The sequence below is a fragment of the Electrona antarctica genome, assembly GCF_951216825.1.
Source record: "Electrona antarctica genome assembly, chromosome: 15".
Taxonomy (NCBI): domain Eukaryota; kingdom Metazoa; phylum Chordata; class Actinopteri; order Myctophiformes; family Myctophidae; genus Electrona; species Electrona antarctica.
Window position 1 is genome coordinate 23,152,797 of NC_136796.1, and position 23,239 is coordinate 23,176,035.

At 43.5% G+C, this 23,239-nt stretch overlaps 1 protein-coding gene across 4 annotated transcripts in view; it reads right to left on the bottom strand.

Annotated features, from left to right (window-relative positions):
- LOC306938381 (zinc fingers and homeoboxes protein 2-like) overlaps nt 1–23,239 on the bottom strand; it is a 143,566-nt gene that overhangs the window by 98,382 nt on the left and 21,945 nt on the right. The gene's annotated exons all lie outside the window — the stretch shown is intronic.

Genomic DNA, 23,239 nt, shown 5'->3' on the forward strand with positions numbered 1-23,239 from the left:
TGAGAGCATAAAGAAAAGGTGAGTGCTTGACAGTTTCTGAAAAACAGAGACTGGGAGAGAGAGGGAGAGAGAGAGAGAGAGAGAGAGAGAGAGAGGGGGGGGAGAGCGAGAGAGGGAGAGAGAGAGAGAGTGAAGGTCTAGGACTGTGGTTGTGAGTGAGAGGCGAGCAGGTGTAGTTGTTGACAGCCTGTGACAACGTGCTTCTGAGCGTCTGTGTATTAGACAGAGTCAAAGAGGGGCGGGTTGTTGTGTGTATAAAGATGTGCTGGTGAAGAGCGTGCGGGGCGTGATGTGTGATTGTCACTCCGTGTGTCGCTGTAGTAGCCTCTATTTGCTCTCTGGAATTCCACACAACTGTACTGTACATGCTGTAGTACATGATGTTCCTCCATGTTCATTTAAACACAGTCATTATAGGCAAAACCTTTCTAAAATAGATCTACAAGTTCATAACTTTTTTATGTTTAAACCTATGTAATTCACATGTATACCTTTTGTTTTTCTTTTCCTGATCTTCTGATGTATTGTGATGTATTGTATTACTCGACGACACTGAAAATGAGTTCGATTACTCCGTGTAATTTCGAGAATAAATAAAACTTCAATGAATGAATAACTCATCACCTCATCCAGTACAAAACAGAGCTCACTGGGTAACCGTCTGAGAATAACAACTGACCCGTAATAGTCTCAGAAGTATAACGAAACACTTTTACTGCATTTGTGTTTGTGCGTGTTTCTGACTATGTCTGTACCTATTGTGTGTGTGTGTGTGTGTGTGTGTGTGTGTGTGTGTGTGTGTGTGCGTCAGACAACAGGGGTGCCCAGTGAAAACCCTGAAATCGGCACCAGTAAGCCTCCCCCAAAAAAGAGGTGTCGGTTACCTTGGCAACATGTGCCAAACGAGAGAGAGGAGGAGGGAGAGAGATGGAGCAAAATGAAAGAGGAAAAGAGGAGGAAATGAGAAATACAGAGTAAATTGGGGTGGGTGGGTGGGGGGGGGGGGGGGGAGAAGAGAGAAGAATTTTGGGAAGGGTGTTTGAATCCTAAACAACACCTCGGTCTGTCTGTCTGTCTGTCTGTGCGTGCCATCCATACTATCCACATGTTATACTTCATCTAGTGTGTGTATGCGCTGTGCTGTGCTGTGCGCATTGGGAAAAGTATTTTGGATAACGTGTGCGCTTTCACAGTATTCCAGTATGCTTGCGTGTACATGCATTTCTGATTTACTGAATAAAGTGTGAGTGGATATCTCTGCATGCTTGTGCATTACTCAGGTGTGGGTGTGTGTGTTGTGATTCAAGATATGTAAAAAATTGATACAGGTAGATAGCTGTACAAACACACTCAGACACAGACACAGAGACACAGACAGAGACACAGACACAGACACACACACACAGTCTATGATTTGGCTCTTCTATCGCACATTCCCTGTGGCCTGCGCACATTCTTGTATTAAGGACACTACTTGCATTGCATGCCTCTACAACTATTGAGGTGAGGACTTGCATTCATTTACCAGCCCTAAGCCTTCAGAGGTTTGACATGGCCACTTTATATATTTTAACATGTCACAAAGTCAGATCGACAGACAGACATACCATCTTGTCTGTTTGTCAACTCATCCTTCTTATTACAATGAATTCTTTAGCCTGTAATAAGTCTTATAATCATCTTATAAACAGCTTACACAGTGAAAAGGAGGCTTACAAAAAAAAGTATTATAACATTGGCAATTATGGAACTAATAGTGACAGATTTGCAGCAAATAAACACAAGTCTATCAAGTTATCAACTTGTTCAGGATAAAGTGCTTGTTTCTCTCCACCAAGTCAATGGATTGCTATCTGCAATTATTGTCTGTCCACTCCTATTTTGAACACACTATCATTTATTATTTATTATATTTAATACTTCACCAGGTTTGGACCACAATGAAATATAAGAATGTCAAATGAAAAGCAACGGCTCCACAGTATCTAGCCTTGAATTTCATTATTTTAGGGGCAAGGTTACTTTGCCTTTGTTGCCGATTAAAAAGGATTTTGTTTTAATTCTTGTTGCAGTTTTGGAATTTCTGAAAAACATGTTTTATTTTTATTTTATTGTGTCAAACTATAGTCATAAATAGCAGGCTTGAAATCCTTGAAATCGATCCCACCATCGATTGTGTGTGCAGCGTTTCACTTTATGTTGCCCAATAGGAAATGAGAACAAAACGTATCAGTGTCCAAAACGTCTGTATTAACAGGAAAGAGGCACTAGTGAAAGCAAGCGGGGCTGTGTACTGGGCATCAGGGCCACTGTGGCCTCTGAGGGCACATCATTGTTTTGAGGGGCAGAAGGCCAAACTGAGGGGCATGGCCTGCATGGCCTCCATGAGATTCATGTCCTGGCACTGGCAGGCGGTCAGAACTATCTTGACGGCGGCTATAAGTAGAAGTTCATCAGATATGGCTGCCAGATGTAGAGTTTCCTGCAGCCCTATATACGTTCTTACAGTCGGTTGCGTAAGAACAGTCTCTGCTGGACTTTCCTGTAATATTCTTGGCCCACTTCATGGTGATGCATCTTCCCAGGAATGTGAGGGACACATCTTGGCCGGGATGCACACGCAGATTAGACCGTCACACACCAACAGACCGACATGCGGAAACAACGGTCGGACATGCAGTGCTCCGTGCTTGCGGCTAGTAGGTTAGGGTTTGAGGTAGGTTGTCGGTCTAATAACAGTCGGACCAATAGTATGTCAAAACTAAAGCATGTACCCGCTTGGCCAACAAGGGCGGGAGTGTGTGTCTGTGTGTGTGTGTGTGGGGGGGTCCTTTAAGAGTCTGCCTCTAACTAAGGGTTGTGAGTGACATTTCAGTTGAGTCGCATTGCCGCAGAGCAAGATGACCCAAGGCAGTATCACATGGCAAGTTCTGAAGTTTATTACAAACATAGAGATTAGAGAATGTATATTGTACAGTATACTATTGGAAATATGACGTGACTCAAATATATGAGACAGGAACAAGAACAGATTGAAAAGGAATAGAACATTCATCTCGTATCATTATGCACAGACGTCAGTCTATTGTGAACAGGTATCAACTATCAAGGGTATCAAGTATGTTTGCGCAGATGAGAGTGATTCACCACGTGTATGCATGTACTGGGTAAAGCAGATACAGGTCATAACAAGGGGTTTGCAGAAGTCGAACACCATTCACACCTCTCTTCAGTAGGACTCATCACTGTTTGAGATGAGGCCAATTACAGTGCAAACTGACAGTGCAAACTGTGGGTCGGTACCTTAGAATATATATGAATAGAGACGGCACCCGAGTTCTCCTTCCATCCACTTGCATTAAGTTGCTCAGAAGCGCATGAGGCGATTTCACTCCTCCTTCCGGTTAGTAACAGAGTGCATTCTGGGATTGATTGGGCCAAAGACATGAACGCGCTGCCATTGCACTGAAACCGCGTTCACGTGTCATCATGAACGTGCGCAATGATAGTCAACGGACCAGCGCGTTCATGTTCTTGGCCCAGCGCTGCAATACCAAATCCGGCCACTATGTCCATTGCGCCTCAGGGTTTCCTCCGGGTGCCGTCTCTATTCATATATACTCTAAGGTCGGTACCCTCAGTCCCCAGGTACCCGGTCCCACTCCCCACATGATTTGGGGAGTCCCAGATGATAGTGTATCAAGCAAACACAGTTCTTAACCATAATCCTTTTCCCGCCAATATTGTGCCAAACTTCCCATGGTATCAATTTAAGGTGCAACACCAGGGTGGGAATGCGTTACAAAGTACGAGAGTACTTTCCACGTTACTTTGTTTTACTTCTACTCTTTACTCGAGTATATATTTGAGCCGGTAATCTAGTTTTTACTTTGCTACAAGATTTGCCATTTTACATGTCGTCGCAACTGCCAACTAGTCTGCTTAAATTAGAGATCAAAGTGTAGGGTGAAGATCATGCAACGATCACCTCTTTAACTTCTTGCATGACCTGACCTTAATGACTTCATAACGAGGACCATTTTCTCAATGTTAGATCATAGGGAGGACTTTTAAGTAAATGTTACAATACTAATGCATGAGATTTGTAGTTAAATGCACAAAGACACAAACACCCACAGGCTTGCACACAAAGCTGCAGTTTAATAAAGCAATATTTATCTTCAAAGCAAAAAAAAAGTGTTTGTTTTTTTCAATGGGCCATAGTATTTAATTAAAGGGGCGGGGGTTTCAAGTTTTTTGGAAAAAGGAGGAGACATTTTTTTAATCGGCCTCAGGTCTTAATTATTACTAGTATTACTATTTTGTGGTATTCTGGTAGATACCGTACCGTGGGATTCCGTACCGCTACATGGCTAATCATCTCCACAACAGATGATTGACCTTACAGTGACACGCTGAACTGTCAGCGGCTGCATATAGTGCTTGAATGTAAATGTGAAGTGGAAATATTTCCAACACCTCTTGAGAGCTGCCGAGGACGTGGCGAACTCTCAGCAATGAAGGAAACGTGTTTCCATCCAAACAACGTCAAATCATGAGAATAATAGAGAGGGAAAGCAGCCCGGTGTATAAAGAGAGGCTCCTCTGTAGAAACAGAACCTTGCTCCCTTTTCACTTCAACCAACGCCTTGTCAGGATAAGGCTGGTATGAACCGCTAAAAAACTATATACAATATTATTATCTATTATAGCTTCTTACTAAACCATAACAGTATTGTGAAAAACGTATGTTGCTATATCAGTGGTGCTCAAAACCATTTCATGTCAAGGACCATCCAAAATTGGCGACCGCCAACTCAACAGATTTAGTTGAAGCTCGGAGCGTGGGGTTCATGTGGTTAAGGCCAGGGTTAAATATACAGTCTTTCCAGTGAAGTAATAGGGTAATTGTTAGTGACAGGGTTATATACAGTATATATACACACACACACACACACACACACACACACACACACACACACACACACACACACACACACACACACACACACACACACACACACACACACACACACACACACACACACACACACACACACACACACACACACACACACACACACACACTCTCTCTCTCTCTCTCAATGTAAAGCATATTTGACTCATTTATGCTCTTATTCTATTAGTTTGTGCGGACAACAACCTTTTTTTATGACACCATCACACTAAGGGGCTCTAACGCTCTATTATTATTTTTTTGAGTAATGGATTCATATGATGCAGAGTTGCAGACAGGATGCTAGCGATATTCCCCGAAAACATAAAACCTCCCCTTTAAGACGTTATTATGGGCAGCAGTACGCAGTACAAGTACTGTAATTGTTTGTGTGTGCGTGTGCGTGCGTGCGTGCGTGTGTGCGTGCAAGAGGTTACCAAGAGTAACAGCAGTGAGAGGCTCCCTTGGTGGATGAGGTCATTACTGTAGGGAGGAAGAGAGAGAGAGAGGCGGAAAGAGAAACGTGAGGGAGAGAGAAAACAGAGTGAGCAAGTGCATAGAGAGGTGAAGCGAGAGCAAGAGAGAGTAAACAGCAGGTCTTTTCCAGGGATCCTGAGGCCCTCTCAGGAGTGACATCACCATCATTATCATCAACCTGATATTAACCAGTGTACTGCTGGCTGTGTGCGCGCATGTGCGTGCGCGTGTGTGTAAAGTAGTGAGAGTGCATGTGTACGGAAGGTTGTGTCAGTTATGGATGGGTGAGTGTAGTGCACAGGGCTGTGCGTGCGTGCACAAACGGCTGCGTGCTGCTCATGCCTGTGCTGTGTGCACTCCTGGCTGTTGGTTAAAACAAAAAGTATTCCCGAGAAGGCACAAACACAATGTGAAAATGAAACTTTACAAAATTTCTCATTCAGGTCAAGATGTGGAAAACCATAAAAGTCAACCCTAGGTTTGAGAGCAGGATGCAACCTCAATGTCTCAACCTCAATGTAATTTATAAACGAACCCTATCACTAACATTTTAATCTAATCCAATTCCAAACCTCAACTCTTATAAACGAACCCTATCACTAACACTTTAATCTAATCCAATTCCAAACCTCAACTCTTATAAACGAACCCCATCACTAACATTTAACCTAATCCAAACCTCAACTCTAATAAAAAAAACCCTATCACTAACATTTAACCTAATCCTCACCTCAATGGAGAGACCATATATTTAACCCAGTAAGTAGAAAGACATTTGTATAAAAAGAATGACATTTGTGTACTTTGCAAACGTACGCATACGTTTTGACTTTGTAGCTTGGTCAGAAAGTGAACAGTCTACAAACTATGACGACAACTCAGAAAGAATCTATAGCTATTTCTTTTGTTTTTCATTCATGTGTTTTTGTTCAGAGAACCGAATGACAAATCGAATCTGTTGTGCTGCAGCCCTGGTTGAAAACATTATTACTCCCAATCTCCCATTGTCATGTGTGTGTCCTTAACAACAGCAAAGCTGGCCAAGTCAGAATGAAAGGTTAGCCCTCTTGGGAGCATGCCAATGTCAATTGCTAAGCAAGCCGGGGGCTAAGAACTCACTTAGCCTAGGGTCAAAAAGATTTGAGGGGGAAGTTAGCCCAGGGCTATGAAAACAGTGAAATAGCATCATCGACCGGTGGCTCTTTGCACCATGACCCAAGAGTAGGCTATATTGCTGCAATTATATCTGGTAGAATTAGTGTAGAACTAGACATACTTTGGGTCCTCAGGACTGGAGTTGAAAAGTTGAACTACTGACAGACAATACTTAACGGAGCAGATGGGCAGATACAAATCATAGGCAAATCTGGGACTTAATGATTCAAAATGTTCTGTATGATAGACAGATTATGTTAAGTGGCAAATCTACAGTGGTTGAAGGGAATTGGTATCCCTACTCTAACACTAAGAAAGTCCACACCTGGTTCCAGATGGGACTGGACAGCTTAGTTGACAAGCTTTTTGAAATTAGTCACAATGACGTTTAGTACCCAAATATGGTATGATATATTCTACAGTGCAATACATAGAAGGGATATAGAATAGATTTGAGGCGGGCAGCAATGCATTTCATACAGAGATTATCAACAAGATTTTAGAAAAGACTATGCGCAATTCAATGTGAAAGAGGGATAATTATTAGTCTCTGTGAACGAGTGTGTGCACGTGCATGCGTGTGTGAATGCATGTGTGTGCATCTCTGAAGGGCTATATTACCAGGCTGAACCTGATAGATATGCATGCTGGAGGCAACAAAGCAACGTGACGCAGCTCTACTTTGTTACATTTTACGATTATTTTTATCTGACACACTTAATATCCAAACTGAAGGACGAGTCGTAACGGAGGAATGGGCTTCAGTTCCTACATTTAATACCATCATGGTGGTGGCTCTGGAGGCAGAGCGGCCGCTTGGGAATCGGCAGATTCCCGCTTCGATCCCCAGCTCACCCTGGGTTACTGCCACACTGTCCTTGAGCAAGACACTGAAGAACCACTTCTCCCGATGAGCAGGTTGGCGAGGAGTGTGAATGATGGCCGCCGACACATTTAGGAGTACATGAACGTGTCCACGGAGTCACTTATATGCATTCAAGTAATACATAATTTAAAATAGTGCAACAAGTTTCCGCTTTCTACAAGTTGAAGTTCCATTGGTATTCATGTGACATGACATTGTGCTCAGAACTTGATGAAGCCCTGCATGGGCGAAACGTTGTCGCTTAGTTAAAATATTTTTGGGTCCAGCACTGTGTTTAAAGAAACTGTGGGCATGTGCATATCCTACCCCTTTTTCCATGACATGTGCTTAACCACATGAACCGACCACTGGTGGTCCCTGGACCACTGGTGGTCCCTGGACCACTGGTCTAAAAACATGCTACGTTTCCACGTCCAGTGTCTCAGTCCCCTACGCCAACTCCGTACTGTCTGTGTCTACCCAAATAAGGGGAAGGGGGGCCGGGTGGTGGTGTGTGGGGGGAGGGGTGAGGAGAATAACTGCTTGTCCTCCTTTTAGGAAGGAAAAATAAATTTGTTCTATCGGATGCAATCCCTTGGAGGGAGAGAGAGAGAGAGAGACGTGTACACATGTCACCTGAGCTAGCAGTCAGAGTGCAGGGCAGCCAGCAGCGGTTGGTTCTAAAAGGAAGCAGGTGGTGGGTGGGGTATACGGTGTTCTCTGTTTAAGGACATGACAACAGGACTGGAAAACACTGCACCGGTATGTCATAGACTGTATAATAACCCCCGGGAGAGAAACTGTCATTGCACTGTCACTTTACCAACACTAGAATGGACCGTAGAAAGGAGTGAACTGGAACGGACGGACGGACGGGCAGAACCGTCATACACTTTACTACAAAATAATATTAATCATGGGCTGTTATTAAATGATCGATGAATTGACCATCTTAAAACGGTCATGGCCTGCATTGAACGTTTCTTTTCTTAAATAAATGATATACTGTTCTGTACTGCCTCGATGCTAATTTAATTGACAATAAACTGAACAGAACTGAATTGAATGTACAAATCAAAACCTACGATTCCTCCGGTTACATACTGCTATAGTCTCTCACTGACCAGTACATCAACCAGCAGGCTGAAAATATTGCAAACGATATAAAGTCCGCACTGACCTAAGCCAGGATTATAGGATAACCACCAGAATTAATTCACTACAAATACATGTTCAAAATATTTGGCATTACTGCTTACTGGTATGATTTAAAAAGTGATATCTTGTGTCCGGAGAGGGCAGTCTTCGGATGTGCTCCTTCAACATTGTTTTTTCATTTATTTTTTATGTATTTAACCAAAAATATTTTTTGATATCATGGAGTTTTACCATGTCACATTAAACAGCTCGTTCATTGGCCAGCAAAAACAAATCTTCAGGTGGCAACAAAATAACTGTCTGGTGAATGATGCAGTTCCAATGTTTGGGGCGGAGGGGGGCTCTGCTCCCACCCAGTATTAGTGCGACAACAAAGTGAGAGAGTGAGTGAGAGAGAGAGAGAGAGAGAGAGAGAGAGGGTGGGAAAATGAATTCCAAATTCCTCCCGGCAACAAGATTGTCCAATGAGATTACAGCAATAATGCCGAGTCATCTCCTTGGGCTCTGCGGCCAATCGTAGCCTCTCCGTGTAGGACTGCCTTTAGGCTGGGATGCCTGCCTTTTCAATCGGTGCATACGCCTATACTGACCTGGGCTTACTTTTACTACAGTAAAATCCTCTGTTTTGTACACACTCAAGAGAGGGTACAAAATGTAACCAACACAACATTTGTAACCGCTTAAGCCATTTAGGACTGTAGCCGATTCTATAAACGCTTTATAAATACTGACCTAAGTTTTCTGAAATTTTTCAAATATTTATTCAAAACTTGAATGCTATATACTGTATGTACATAACAAGAACCCTCCCGTCCTGAATGGAAGAGTTATGTTAATGCATCAGGATTTTAGTGATTCTCCTTTGCTTCCCTCTCAGCTTCCCCAGTCCCAGTATCTCAATTCAGAACAAAAGACACAACAAAGGGAGTCAACTGACCACTCTCCTTCACCGTAAACATGGTCATTCTAACAACCACTGTAAAACGGTGCAGTACCTCCTAGCCCTGAAACCCATTACATTCAGTTACAACACAACCGCCCTTTTAATGACATTGATTCCTCATTCATTCCGCATCAATTTCGTTAGAGTGAATGTTGAATGTGTGTGTGTGTGTGTGTGTGTGTGTGTGTGTGTGTGTGTGTGTGTGTGTGTGTGTGTGTGTGTATCTGTCGTATGTCGTCCATGATGGTAGTGGGCTACGTTAGACCGGTTCACACTGTGTCCCTTCCGCGAAGCGCTGCTGTCCTTGTGCCATGTGCGTCAGCATACTGTACAGTACAGCAGAGCTCTACTTAAAGACTTGAGTGTCCCAGGAGGGGCATCTGACTTGCAGCATGGCACAAATCACATCACAGCTTCCCAATAACAACTGGCAGTATGCCTCTGCAGCACCAACATAACCAAGAATTAACCACTTAAACCCGATATACTTCAGTTGACCAAAGACCACTACGGTCTTTACTTCTTTACCTGCTTTCGTTTTTTATTTTTATTTTTTCGTACCAATTAATTCCTCACCACGTAACATTTCTGTGTGTTGTTACCGCTGTTGTGTCCTACTGGCCCGTCCTGCCAGTGAGGAGGAGCCCCCACTGGGAGGACATAGACAGCCTTGGCGTCCTCTCCTCCTGCCCAACACTCCCTGCTGACAGGTGCCACACCCCAGCCCATAGGAGTACGTGCAGTGACATATCACCCTCCCTGCCAGCCTTCCCTCCACCGAGCACAGGCCAATAGTGTTTGTAATGATGTTGGACAAAGCCGGATGTATCGCGGTGGATTCAAACCTCCTCTACTTTCTTCCCTCTACACTGAAACTCGAACATAGCCGACGTAGAAGCTCATGACACGCCGCGAGAGCTTGTAAATTATAAGACTGTTAAATATGCTGCATTGCGTTACACATTGTGTTCCTATAATTCCTGATTCAAGGAAAATAACTGCATCCATAGACAAATATGCCCTAAGACTTCCTCAGGTTCAAGCTCTAGCCCCATGATAATTGGAGGACTTACTTCTTACTAGCAAAATAGATACAGGAGGTGCCCAAATTGCCCAAACAAACGCTGAGGAAGGCCATACAGGCCGAAACGCGTCCGTGTTTCAGTCTCAGTCAGAGGTAAATAAAATCATGCAAAAGGACATACAATGAGTGCTGGCATTCTTCATCTCTACTTACTTCTTACTAGCAAAATAGATACAGGAGGTGCCCAAATTGCTCATTGAGTTAAGATGCACACTGTGTACACTCTGCAATGTGGGCTCAAATCCTGTTCATGACCTTGGTTGTGTTATATCGGGTATCTCTTTTATCTCTCCCATTTTTCCTTGTGATCATAGAGGGACATTTGCACATAATCTGTAGCGTCCCTAGTCTGGGGAGAACATTAGGCAAAAACAACCGATTTACGCCATGTGCTGCGCTTGTAGATTGGCTATTGTTGGGGAAAAGATTTGGTGTAGTGGGAAAAATGAGGGTATAGAGTAGACCCCTGGGAGACTCTGGTCAACTAGGTAGGGTTTTAGTGGTTAACCACAACCATTGGCCAAATACAGTGATACAGACTGTATGTAAGTGACCATCAAGAGCCTATTTCAGTCATTTATTTATCTTGGGAAAATCTAATTGAGCACGGATGCAGTTTTATCGCAAAGCCCTGCTTCAGTCTTATCCAATTGTACACAAACAGCAAGGAGTTGCCCAATACAACCAGAGTCCTCTACTGAGGATTGAGATTCCAGTGAGCATTTTGAGCTGCTCACTGGAGCTTAAATAAATGCTTTTAGAAAGGGAAAGCATGTTTTGCCACCTAAAAAGGTTATAGTTATAGATATACTAGAACTCGATAGATAGTTATCTCCAAATTAGGCATCGTTCTTGTGATTTACGTGATTTGGATGAAGCCAACGTATTATAAATACTATTGCAAAGGAGGACATGGCCCCAATATGTTATCCCATAGACTCCTGCATGGATGACTCACTCTAAAATGTATATTTAGGCTACAGCACAAATCTGGATATTTTGCATATTAATTAGTGCTTACACAACATGCAAATGAGTTGGTAGCCCCTTAATAATAAGCTCTGTGACTTTTTGTTTACCAAAGTGGCAGAGAGGAACTGAATGAGGGAAAGTGGGCTGACGTTGGCGGACTTTCCTTCTGTAGCCTCGGAGATCATAGGCGTTTTGTTACTCCTTCTGTATCTCAGTACAGTATAGATTCTATTGAACAATCTGTGCTGTATGTCTGACTACCTCTGCTTACCCATTTATGCCCATTTGTCTGTGTACCAGACACGGTCTACCCGTCTACCTGCCTGTCATTTTAGTTTTAAATTATGCAGCAAAAGCTTTAAAGTGAAATGAAAAGCCCTGAATGCCTTTAAAAAACAAAAACAATTACATATTAGATTATGAGACACCTTGTGTGCAAACAAAGTTGACATTTTGGCCTGGAGGTCATGGTCACTCAAGTGGTTAGGGTTCATCCTTCAGGGAACAATAGATTTTGAGATCATCTTCTTGGACTTTTTACCTAAGGGTGGTGCACTGGTGCTAGAGGAAAGGCCATGTAGTCACCAGAATTAGTAGGCTTCCTTCTCCTGGGAGCATGAAGGTGCACAGCAAAATGCCATGGCAAACCGACCAGTGGTTTCTGAGATATCTTGTTTGGGAGAAAAGTGTTGGATGGACAGACAGGACAGACACATTGGCATCCTCAGAGCCATGCTACCAGCGGGGCTAACAACACATACAAAAAGTATATTTGGAGCAGTGGTGTGTTTTTACAAGTTTTCAAATAAATGTAATGGATTTGGATCCGAGATGTAGTGGAACAGTAGTAGTAAAAGTATTGGAAGTTGGAATTACTCAAGTAAAGTACAAATACCTCAAAATTGTACTTATTACTATAAGTACAGTACTTAAGTAAATGTACTTGGTTACTTTAACACACTGGGGCCATCCCAGGACGATGTCAATCACCCCTGGACTCAACGCGGGGCCCTTGAAGATGCACAGTTTTTATGTATTTCATGTTTACATAAGTATTCGGGTATAGTTTCATGTTGCCATGAGTCTCCCAGCGGTGCAGTGTTTTGAGACTCTGGGCAACAACCACATGTATCCCTGTAGACCTGAGATCAAATCACAGCAATCTCCCCTGTGTCTTCTTCACTTCAGACCTGGGATCAAATCACAACCATCTCCCCTGTGCCTTCTCTACTCTCTGTGTTCCTCTCAGCTTTCATGCCGTCTCAATATAGAAAAATACTATTGGGAATCGGGTATCTAAACTCTCGTTGTGGGCCGCTATTGTATACGTCTTGCTGATCAGTATATGATATCCTCGCCTCGCGTCCCTCTACAGTGTGTCACTTACGTATACTGTGTTGCTATTTTTAAATCAGAGCTATCACTCTGCACTCAGAGATAAATTCCTTGTACAGCCCCTAGTCCTTTTCCTCCGGTGAAGAAAGAGATTCAAGATTTGAATAATTAAAGGAAAAAAAAGGTTTTGAGCAATTTGCACTCAAAATTGCTCACTCTCTTACGACAGATATTCAAGAGCATGAAATGCAGATGGATAATAATAATACCATAAAGATAGCCTATTACTTGTCTGGGTGTCCCCGGTGGCACAACCAGTTTGTACGCAGCAGAAACCAGAGCACTAATTTGACAACTTAAGCCCTACATTCAAACATTGAGCTTTTGAAACTGAGCCTGTAGATCTGTACATAATGAATTTTAAAAAGATTTTCACGTATAACAACAAAATATGGACGTCGGGGTTAAAGTGATTAACCCTGGAAAGGAAACCGCAACGGTCCATTAAATGTTTTATTGTGCAAACGCATAAGACGATCATTGCATTGTCCCGAGATCTGATGCGTCTTTTAAATCCTCCTGAGGCATGTGTCGATCATTCGGCTCAGGCTCCAGGCTCCATCTGCATGAATTTTTGGGTGGTATTTGTGCTCTAGTGAAAGTTCACTACAAATGTACAATTATAATTTATCATACTATCATGAATAGTGCGTCAAAGTGACAAGGTAAGCTTTTGTTCAAATTCCATGTCTCTCTCGATCAAACTAGTCTAATAAAGCAACAAATACCTTGTGCTATCCTGCCTTGTGCGGAGGGGCGGCTAGAACTAGACAAACTAATAAATGGCGGGTGGGTAGAAAGACAATCAAATGGATTGAAGAAGGCGCATGGTAAGAAAAAGCAATAATAGATAACAACAAGCCAAAGCCTCCTCCGTTGGGCATCGACTGATCTGGAAAACTACTTTTACAGGAGCACACGCTCAAAGAAATGTATTAAGATATGACTGTGTGCGAGTGTATTCTACAACAGACACACATAACCTTACAAGCACACCCAAAAAGAAGTAAAAAGACGATAATTGCCACTCTTTGTGTGCATGCGTGCATGCACGTGAGAGACAGGGTTGATTTAAATCTGAGAATGTAAAAATGCACCTGTAAACGACACATATTTTCCTGTGTACGCTATAAAGTGTTGTCCTGTCTTTTTTTACATTACATAAAGTCTTATGGGTACCAGTGTGTACCAGAAGCTAAAACCTCCTAATTAAGTCCCGGCAGCACTGCCACCAAGAACGAGTTCCTGCACAATTACCGCACTTTGCCAATAAAGTGATTCCGACTCTGATTACGCTGATGCTAACAATCCAGCTTTAGTTTTTCTAATTAGCCGACACAAAGCCTTAATAGGCCTATGAATGCCTAAACACCCTAAATGCCTCGGTCGAGACTGCCTGTTGCGAAATGGTACAGCCCAAGCCTGTTACCAACCAATTAGGAGAAGACTGGCAGAATTCACCACAGAGAAGAGGGTGCGTGCGTGCGTGCGTGCGTGCGTGCGTGTGTGCGTGCGTGCGTGCGTGGTGGGTGGGGGAGAAAACACTGCAAGGGAGAGAACAAGGGAGACAACAAAAAAGAAAAACTTGAGAAAGACAGAGAGAGAGTAAAAATAATTATCACCATCACCGCACATGCTCATTTTGGCTTTGGTGAAAAGGGGGGGGGGGGGGTGTTTACATTTGTGGTGTGTACGAGCCTAAGCATGTATGCATTCATTTCTGCCACATGTCTACACATACAGAGCAAATGGAAAAGAGGAATCCCCCCCCCATTTACTAGACCCCTCCCCACCCACACCCCCCTATCCTTGGGAGACCTCGCATTGTTTATACTCCGGTTTTTCTTTCTTTTTTTCACCACATGACTTGCACTTTTTTTCCCTCTCTCACTCTCTCACTCTCCTTCTCTTGGCAGCATCGGCGGTCGGTGCGATTGCCAGGCAGGAAAGGCAAAGCAGCTGCAGCCGCGCTGAGCAGTTCCCCATTAACCAGGAATTATGCAAGCAGGAAATTCAAATCAGATGCAGATGAATGGATTAGCCTGGCTCTGATAGAAAGAAAGAAAGAAAGAAAGAAAGAAAGGTGCATGAATTGTTGGGCAGAACTTGGCAGTGGAGATTGGACAGTGAATCGAGGCTGTAGGTTGGGCCTTGTTGGAAAGACGTGCATGAGAAGTTAAAGGAATAGTTCACCCAAAAAAATGACATATTTTCTAACACTGTACAAAAGAAATGGAACCTAAAGGACCCGCAACTCTGCACTTACTGCAAGGGTCCATTAGTTAGGAATCCTGAGAGTCCCTGGACCCCACTGTCCTAGATTATTTTTTGAGTGGTGCAACCACTCCATTAAGGAGCTGTGTGTGTCCGTCCCTGGCTGGCTGGGTCTGTCAGAGCACGAAAATTGCGTTTGGTTGGATTTTACAACCAACACACACACACACACACACACACACACACACACTCGTAAACCACACTGGTCTGTAAGCTCCTGAGAGCATGTCTGCCACATACCTACAGCATAAGGAACACACCTCGTTGATCTAGCGTTGTTGCACTACACAAAAACTGGAAAAACACGGACAGCTACCATTCTGACCTCATGTTCCATCTTTGACTTCTTGACTAAAATGTTTGTCATTCGTTTTGTTTTATACACAAGCATTTGTCAGCTGCTTTCACCGAGATGTGATTGTGTGTATAATTATGTATTCTGATCCCATGCCTGCTTTTGTTGACTATCAATATATCTGTATCTGGGCTGCTACAGTATACTGCACCAAGTGCTCCTCCTCACCTCCAGGATGCTTCATGTTTCATCTAAACGGATACAGTGTACCAACCATACATCTCTTTTGGCCTGTAAAACGAGGCGGTGGCTATTTATAGTACTATGTAAAAAGCTTGGCTCTAATTCGATACTGCACAGCGCCACTGATGGCACTATAATAGCCATATTTGCTGGGTCATTGCTTTTTATACGCAGCATTGTTTTTTTTTTGCTTTTTATGACTGAAACAGTACTGGTATTCATTCTTGGTGATGGTTTTTAAGTTCTTCACGGCCAGTGAAGCATGTTGTAAATACTGAGTGATTTTAAGAGTGCCATGCAACAAATATTAATCAATACAGCTGTGTGTCAGCTTTAACCCATTTTGGGCAGGAACCCCTTTTGGTGTTAGCATTATGTTATGCTTTAGCTATTGAAAAATAGCAGTGGCGCGCTATGAGCTTGTAGGTCGGCTATCATTGAAAAAACGAAGAACGACAGAAAACTGTCATTTTCAAACAGACATTTTTAGAATCTGATCTCAGGCCAAAATGGGTTAACCACATGAACCCTAGCGTCCCTATTCTGGGCATGTCATAAATAGACGAAAACATTCGGCTAAAATAATATGTGAACATTTGACAAATGTAGGCGAACATTCAGTGTGCAATTACATATATAGGGTTTGATTAAACATGTCTAGGTATCAGGAATAATATTGTTATGAGATAAGAGCCTCCTTTGTTATTTTACACAACAAGACTCAGATAGCCCTGCCACTTTGCATCAGTCACACACACACACACACACACACACACACACACACACACACACACACACACACACACACACACACACACACACACACACACACACACACACACACACACACACACACACACACACACACACACACACACACACACACACACACACAGCGTTGGGCAGCAGAGATTCAAAGCTAAAGCGACCAATCGGGGGAAACTAAAGAGGCTCTGTCAGCCCTGCGGTGATAGGCCAGCCTATCAGGCGAGGCGGCTGTCTCCCAGGGGCGTGCCTGTGGGGCTCTGCCCTTCTTGTTTTGTGTTTTTGGCGCAAAGTTCTTCAGCGGCCACATACCAGCTGTTAAATGTGTTACATTCCTGAGCTGGTGCCTGGCAAGTTCAATAGGTGAGCAATACTGGAGCTGTGGGAACTTCTTTGGGAAAAAGAAAAAAGAACAAAAAAAACTGAATGCACGCACGTCGCACGCACTCCCGCATGCACATATTTTCTTTCTCGGGGTCTCCCTGGCAATATTTTCAGATGACTGGCGGGTCTGCGTCCATACGCAAAAATAGAAAGAAAAAAAAAACTGAGAACTGCTGATTAAGAAGACAATGGCTTTTGTATGGAATCGGCCTCAGGTCTTTAATGGGTTATGGTGGCCGCCGGTCAGAATTCAAACACTGTAGTGTAAACTAAAACCGTGTGGCTGTTTTTTCCAGCATTACTTGTTCCCCTCTCTCTCTAGCACGGACAGACTTCTGCAAGAGAGCTCAGCCTCTCTCTCAGAGCATATGAGGCCAATAACGCTTGCGTTACACTGAAACAAGTGTAAATTAAATTCCTTTACGTGATGTGGCAGTTATTCGTGGCATTTGCGGCTGACCCAGTCTAGTCGAACATACGGGAATAAAATAAACTAGTCTGCACACTTAGGAGACAGAGAGCGCGCTGCGCACTGCATGCTCCACTAAAGAATCCACGACAGACTCACCAGGGAAATGAGGGGGGACAGCACCCTAGTCATTCTCTCCCAGAGAGAATCTGCCCACACACACAAACACATGGAATCCGATATATTATACTTGCTGCTGCATATCCCTCACTTTAACCCATTGAAACTAGGAAAGCCTAAAATCTAAAGTCACTATAGATTTTAGCGTTGCCATTGGTTTGGTTATTCAAGTTTTTTAGAAAAATCATGCAAATATTTGAATATATACATTTAATTTTTAAAGCGAACATTTTAAACTCAAATCTTTACATCTGGGGGTCCCTGGAACAAGATATTTAGAGAAGGAGGTCCGTGGCCAAATACATATAATTTTAGGGGTCCTTGACATTAAAAGGTTTTTGATCACCCACCACTGATATAGCAAAGCAACATAGGTTTTTCAGAAAACAGAAGACATTTTCTTTTTAATCGGCCTCAGGCCTTAAAAGGGACACGGTTTTAGATATCTTAGTAGTGAGCCCAGTGTCTCAGAGACAACATGTAGTCCAGGCCAGGGAGAAATTGAGACCAGTGGGCTCACTGCTAAAATCTAAAATATCTAAAACCACACATGAAGACCCTCAGGAAAGCGTTCTAAATCTTCTAGTTATTAACATATTTTTTGGCAAAAAGGGTGAAGTTTCCCTTTAACGGGTTAACTTTTGTAAAGTTTTGTTAAATCGCGCCGGTTACATTAAACAACATTTACACAAACAACAAATGATATTCCCTCTACAATTCTACTTACAGTCTAGCACAGGCCAGACACGGGTGAGGGAAGGCAGACAGGTTACAGTGGGAACAACCGAGACATGAATAGTGCAAAAGGAGGCGTACAGCTTCACTGTCGGGAAGGTTGATGTTGATGTTTTGTATGCACAGCATAGGCGCATGAGCCAGACAAGCGGGCGTTGTCTCTGGGCCCTATTCATTTTTTACTTTGAAAGATTTATCTTGGTTGGTGAGGAGGAGCCTTAAGAATCCAGTGAACACAGCTGGTGGATTTGCAATTTGCATTCCACCCACCACTGTGCCAGGTGGGCAAAAACAAAGTTGGTTTTCCTGGCCCACCAATGAGTCAAGCCAGCAGCATGGCAAAAGGAGTCTGTACCACAAAACGCTCAATAAAGTCCCCTGGTTTATGCCTAGCCTACATTTGACCAAAACATGGAATTTTTCGCCCACATGAAATGCCGAAGTAAAATGCAGACAGTCATGATCACATTCAGCTATTCTTTTCAAAGTTTCTCAAACTTTCCTGTCTCTCTCCACTAACCAATAAAATGGAGAAGCCTTAAGTAGTAAAGCGGTAAAGGTAATAAAAATGTCACTGTACTGTACTATCATTTTCCAAGTTTATAACCACCCTCTGCTCTCTTCTTCTCTTTCCTCTGCCGTCCGTCTGTCTACTAACTCAACTGTCCGACAAAGCAACATAAGAACATGTTATAGGAATAAAAGTACAGTAGGCTCTGGTCTTTTCCTCTGCACTAACTACATACAAAGAGACAATGAGGAGAACCTTAGACAAAGAAAAAAGTAATTAGTAGCATGACTGGAATCCTTCACTTGGAATTATGTTCATGTAGCCCAGAATGAAACTGAAATTCCTATAACAGTTTAAATCATAAAACACTCGTTATTTATGGGACGAAAAGGCCCTTTCATATGGTAAAAGGATAAGATCTCTTCACTTTTGAAGAGAATCCACTTCCTGCTCTGGTTTCCAACCGAAGTGAAAGGATATCAGCAGCCTTGGTATGAAAGAACACCGCTGCATTTGAATGTGAATCTGATCATTTTATTCTGAGCTCACGCTGACCACAGACTGAACCCAGAAGTACCTGAGGTGAAGGAACTTTATTCAAATATTAATGAGACCAGAGCTCACACGCACGGTTAACCCGCTCGAGCACTGCATGCGCTCGCGACAATAGACACGCACGCACATTCACACACACACACCGAAACGCGTGGGCGCACGCACACTGACATTTGTGCACTCCCAAGTGCAAAGGCACACATTTGAGCTCCCGCATGCACAAGGAGTGCATGCATGGTGTGTGTGTGTGTGTGTGTGTGTGTGTGTGAGAGAAAGAGTGAGAGAGATGGAGAGGGAGGGAAAGAGGTCACTATGACAAATGTGTGCTGTGCTCTGATGGGTCTGTCATCTCCTACCATTCTCTGTAGAATAACGGAGAGCTAAAAAGGGTCTGTCAACTCCAAACAGGCCTCAACGCAGGACAAACTGTGACCCATATTCTTAGAATATGGCCATTACGCCAACACAGTATGCACACGGCTATTTGAACTACTTCGAGCCATTTTAGACTTAGTCGTCAGGTTGAAAGTGGCCAATATATAATATACCCTAGTACCCATCCGTCTGTCTTGTGGTAATTGCCTCCATTTATTGAGCCATGAATTTTGTTTAATACACGTATTTATGCAGTTAATTCCCTGATTCATCCATGAGTGGGGGATTCACACCGGTGACATTCTGGTTACGATGATGCAGCGTGTGTGAAAGAGTGTGGGTTTCTACAAGTATTGGTGCAGAGAGGAGGGACAGTATGTATGAGTAATGTGTGCTGTACTGTGACTGCTCTCTGCACTCCTCTGACCCCTCTGTTTAAACCACACGAGGACTGCAGAGGCAGGGAGGCAGGGAGCAAGACACGAGAGAGAGAGAGAGATAGAGAGGTCTATCTAAAGAGATGGCATGTTATGTAGACAGATGCCAGGTCATTTAGAGACCTGGCATCTTTGGCATGGCATCCAATTACAATTCCTAAATTGTAATTGCGCAGTTTACTATGAAAACCTGCATTTCCCGTCGGTCGGTCGGTCACTTCTCCATATATGGTCACGCCTCGTGACATCACGCCTCCATATGTGGTCACTCCTGACTCCTCATGACATCACGCCTCCATATGGTAACGCCTCGTGATAGCACGCCTCTTGACACGTCACGCCACCATATATGGCCACATATTAGTGCAGCCGCGCACGGCAGCCGGCGAACACTAGAGTTCTCAACAGGCCTGAAAATTAAGGCCTGGCCCTACCTGGGCCCTCATCACCCTGTACACTCAAGTCACGCTCAATATATGGCCAGTACATAATTCATTCCATTTGTTGATTTGACTCCCCATGCCAAAACACCAGTGCTCGTGTTACCGGCCTCAGACCTAGGGGAGTCTGGGTCGGCACAAGCGATACACAGGCTTGAATGCGCTGTGGATCTGTGAAAAACGAGGAATGGGACACATTCTTTAGTGTTGCGTAGCTCGGTCTGCAGCGGTTTATTACTCACTCAATGTATCAACATTCAGTAATAAAATAATAACAACAGACATCTTAATTCACAATAGCTCCAAAAATACAAAAGACAATAAACCAAATAAATCAAAAATGAACTGTATCCTTCATAAAACCAAAAATAAAGCATTGTGCACTTTATAACCCTTTTGACAAAATATCAATCTGTATTCTTACTCTCAACATGCAAACTTAATACTGTAGTCAGAACACTCAGATTCCATTTATCATAACAATAATACATTTCCTGTCAGAACACTCAGATTGCATTTATCATCATAACAATCAATAATACATTCAAAAGAACACGTTTTCATCCCGACACGCACGCACGCACGCACGCACGCACGTGCGTGCGCATGCGCACCACGTGTGCTGTCTGTGTTGTAACACAGTGTAAAACCACCTGGCTAACTACCTGGCAGCAGCCATTATTCAACTCAATCAAAACAATAAAACTACTGGTCCAAACTCACTTCAAGTACACTCAAAACGTTACTAAACATGTCACTGACAGTTCACAGTAGTTTCAACATCATTAGGAATGTTTAGATATCATATTTATACCTGTGAAAAACGAGGAATGGGACGCATTCTTTAGTGTTGCGTAGCTCGGTCTGCAGCGGTTTATTACTGACTGCGCATGTGCGGGACCGAGACTATAGGCAGTTCCTCTATGATTCACAGAAGCGCATGAGCGCCATCTATTGACTAGGAAGTCTAATAAGATGTGGCATCTCATAGAAAAGTGTCAATGTTAGAATAGTTCTAAAAAATCTTTAAAAATGGGGGGTGTATGTTTTAGTGCAAAACTACAATAGAGGCTATTTCTGAACCCTCTACACTCTCCCCTGCTTTAAGAGATGTCTCCTGACATCTAGAACTAAACAACAATAAGTAGTCAAGTTAGTCAGGAAAAAGGCCATCAGTCTAGTCTGTGTAGTGTCTAGTGAGGTTCATTGGAGTTAGTCAAAGTCTGTCAAGTCAGTGAATGTCAGTCAAATCATATGTAAGTCCTCTGTCCTAAATCTAATAAGTCCATTCAGTTGGGGTAGGGTAGTAGTAGGTTTGGGGCAGGACTGGGTAAGGGGTCATGGGGTAAGGTACACATGTGAACATGGCGTTTGCTTCGGGCCTCCAATTCTGGTATGACGGCTGTCCGAAATGTTCATATGTGAATCTGTCTCTGGGTTTTACAGTCCGGGTGGACCTCCTCGCGGGCAGTTCCTCTCCACCTCGTGGCTCTATGTCAGGTTCAACCATATCCTCTGGCACCCCTGGACCTGTATCACCCTCGTTGTCATCCATCACAGGTTGTTCCTGGACATTCTCAGCAGGCAGCGTGTCAGCTGGTGTTGGTGCTTGTGCTGATGCTGGTACAACAACTGGAACAGCTTCCTCCTGCTGATGCATATCATCTGGTTCTGTTTGTCTTAGAGGTTGGAATTCTGGTGCTACAGCTCTGAGATGACTGTGTGGTTCAGGTTGAGGCGCCTGATGTCTGACTGTCCTCCTTGTGTACACAGGTAACGGTCGGAGGTTGTAGGAATATCCTTCCTCTTCAGCAGAATCATCCGATTCCTGCTCAGCTGCTTCTCTGTTGTTAGTCTGTTTGTCTCTCTGTTTTCTCTGTTTCTTTTGCGCATGACAGGGTTGCTCATCTTGTTCGAATGGCAAGTCATTTACAGATAACAGGAGGTTACGGTGCAGAACGCGGATAGTTCGTTCTCCCTTTTCTGCTTGAACTTTGTACACAGGCCCGTCTCCCACCCGTTCAATGACTCTGTGAACCTTCTCCTCCCAGTAAGCACGGAGTTTGCCAGGTCCACCTCTCTCGGACAGGTTCCTGACAAGCACACGATCTCCTGGCTGAAGTGCAATCCCTTTAACACCACGGTCGTAGTATTTTTTTCCTTTTGCAGAGCTCTTCTGGCTATTCTCCGAGGCGATCCTGTAAGCCTCCTGCATCCGAGAAGCCCATTTCTGTGCAAACTCCTGTCGACTCGACACATCTTCCTCCGTTCTCAGATTAAAGACTAAGTCAATGGGCAAACGTGGGGATCTTCCATAGAGGAGAAAGAATGGCGAATAGCCAGTTGCTTCATGTCTCGTACAGTTGTACGCATGGACGATGTGGGGCAAGTGGTCTTTCCACTCAGCTTTTCTTTCCTCTTGGAGAGTGCGGAGCATCTGTAACAGTGTTCTATTCAGGCGTTCCACCGGGTTCCCCTGCGGGTGGTATGGGGTGGTTCGAGAATGGGAAATGCCAGACAGCTGTTGGAGTCGCTGGAATAGATTGTTCTCGAATTCCCGTCCCTGATCATGGTGTAACTTTTCAGGGTAAGAGAAACGTGGGATAAAATCACTGAAGATTTTCTCAGCT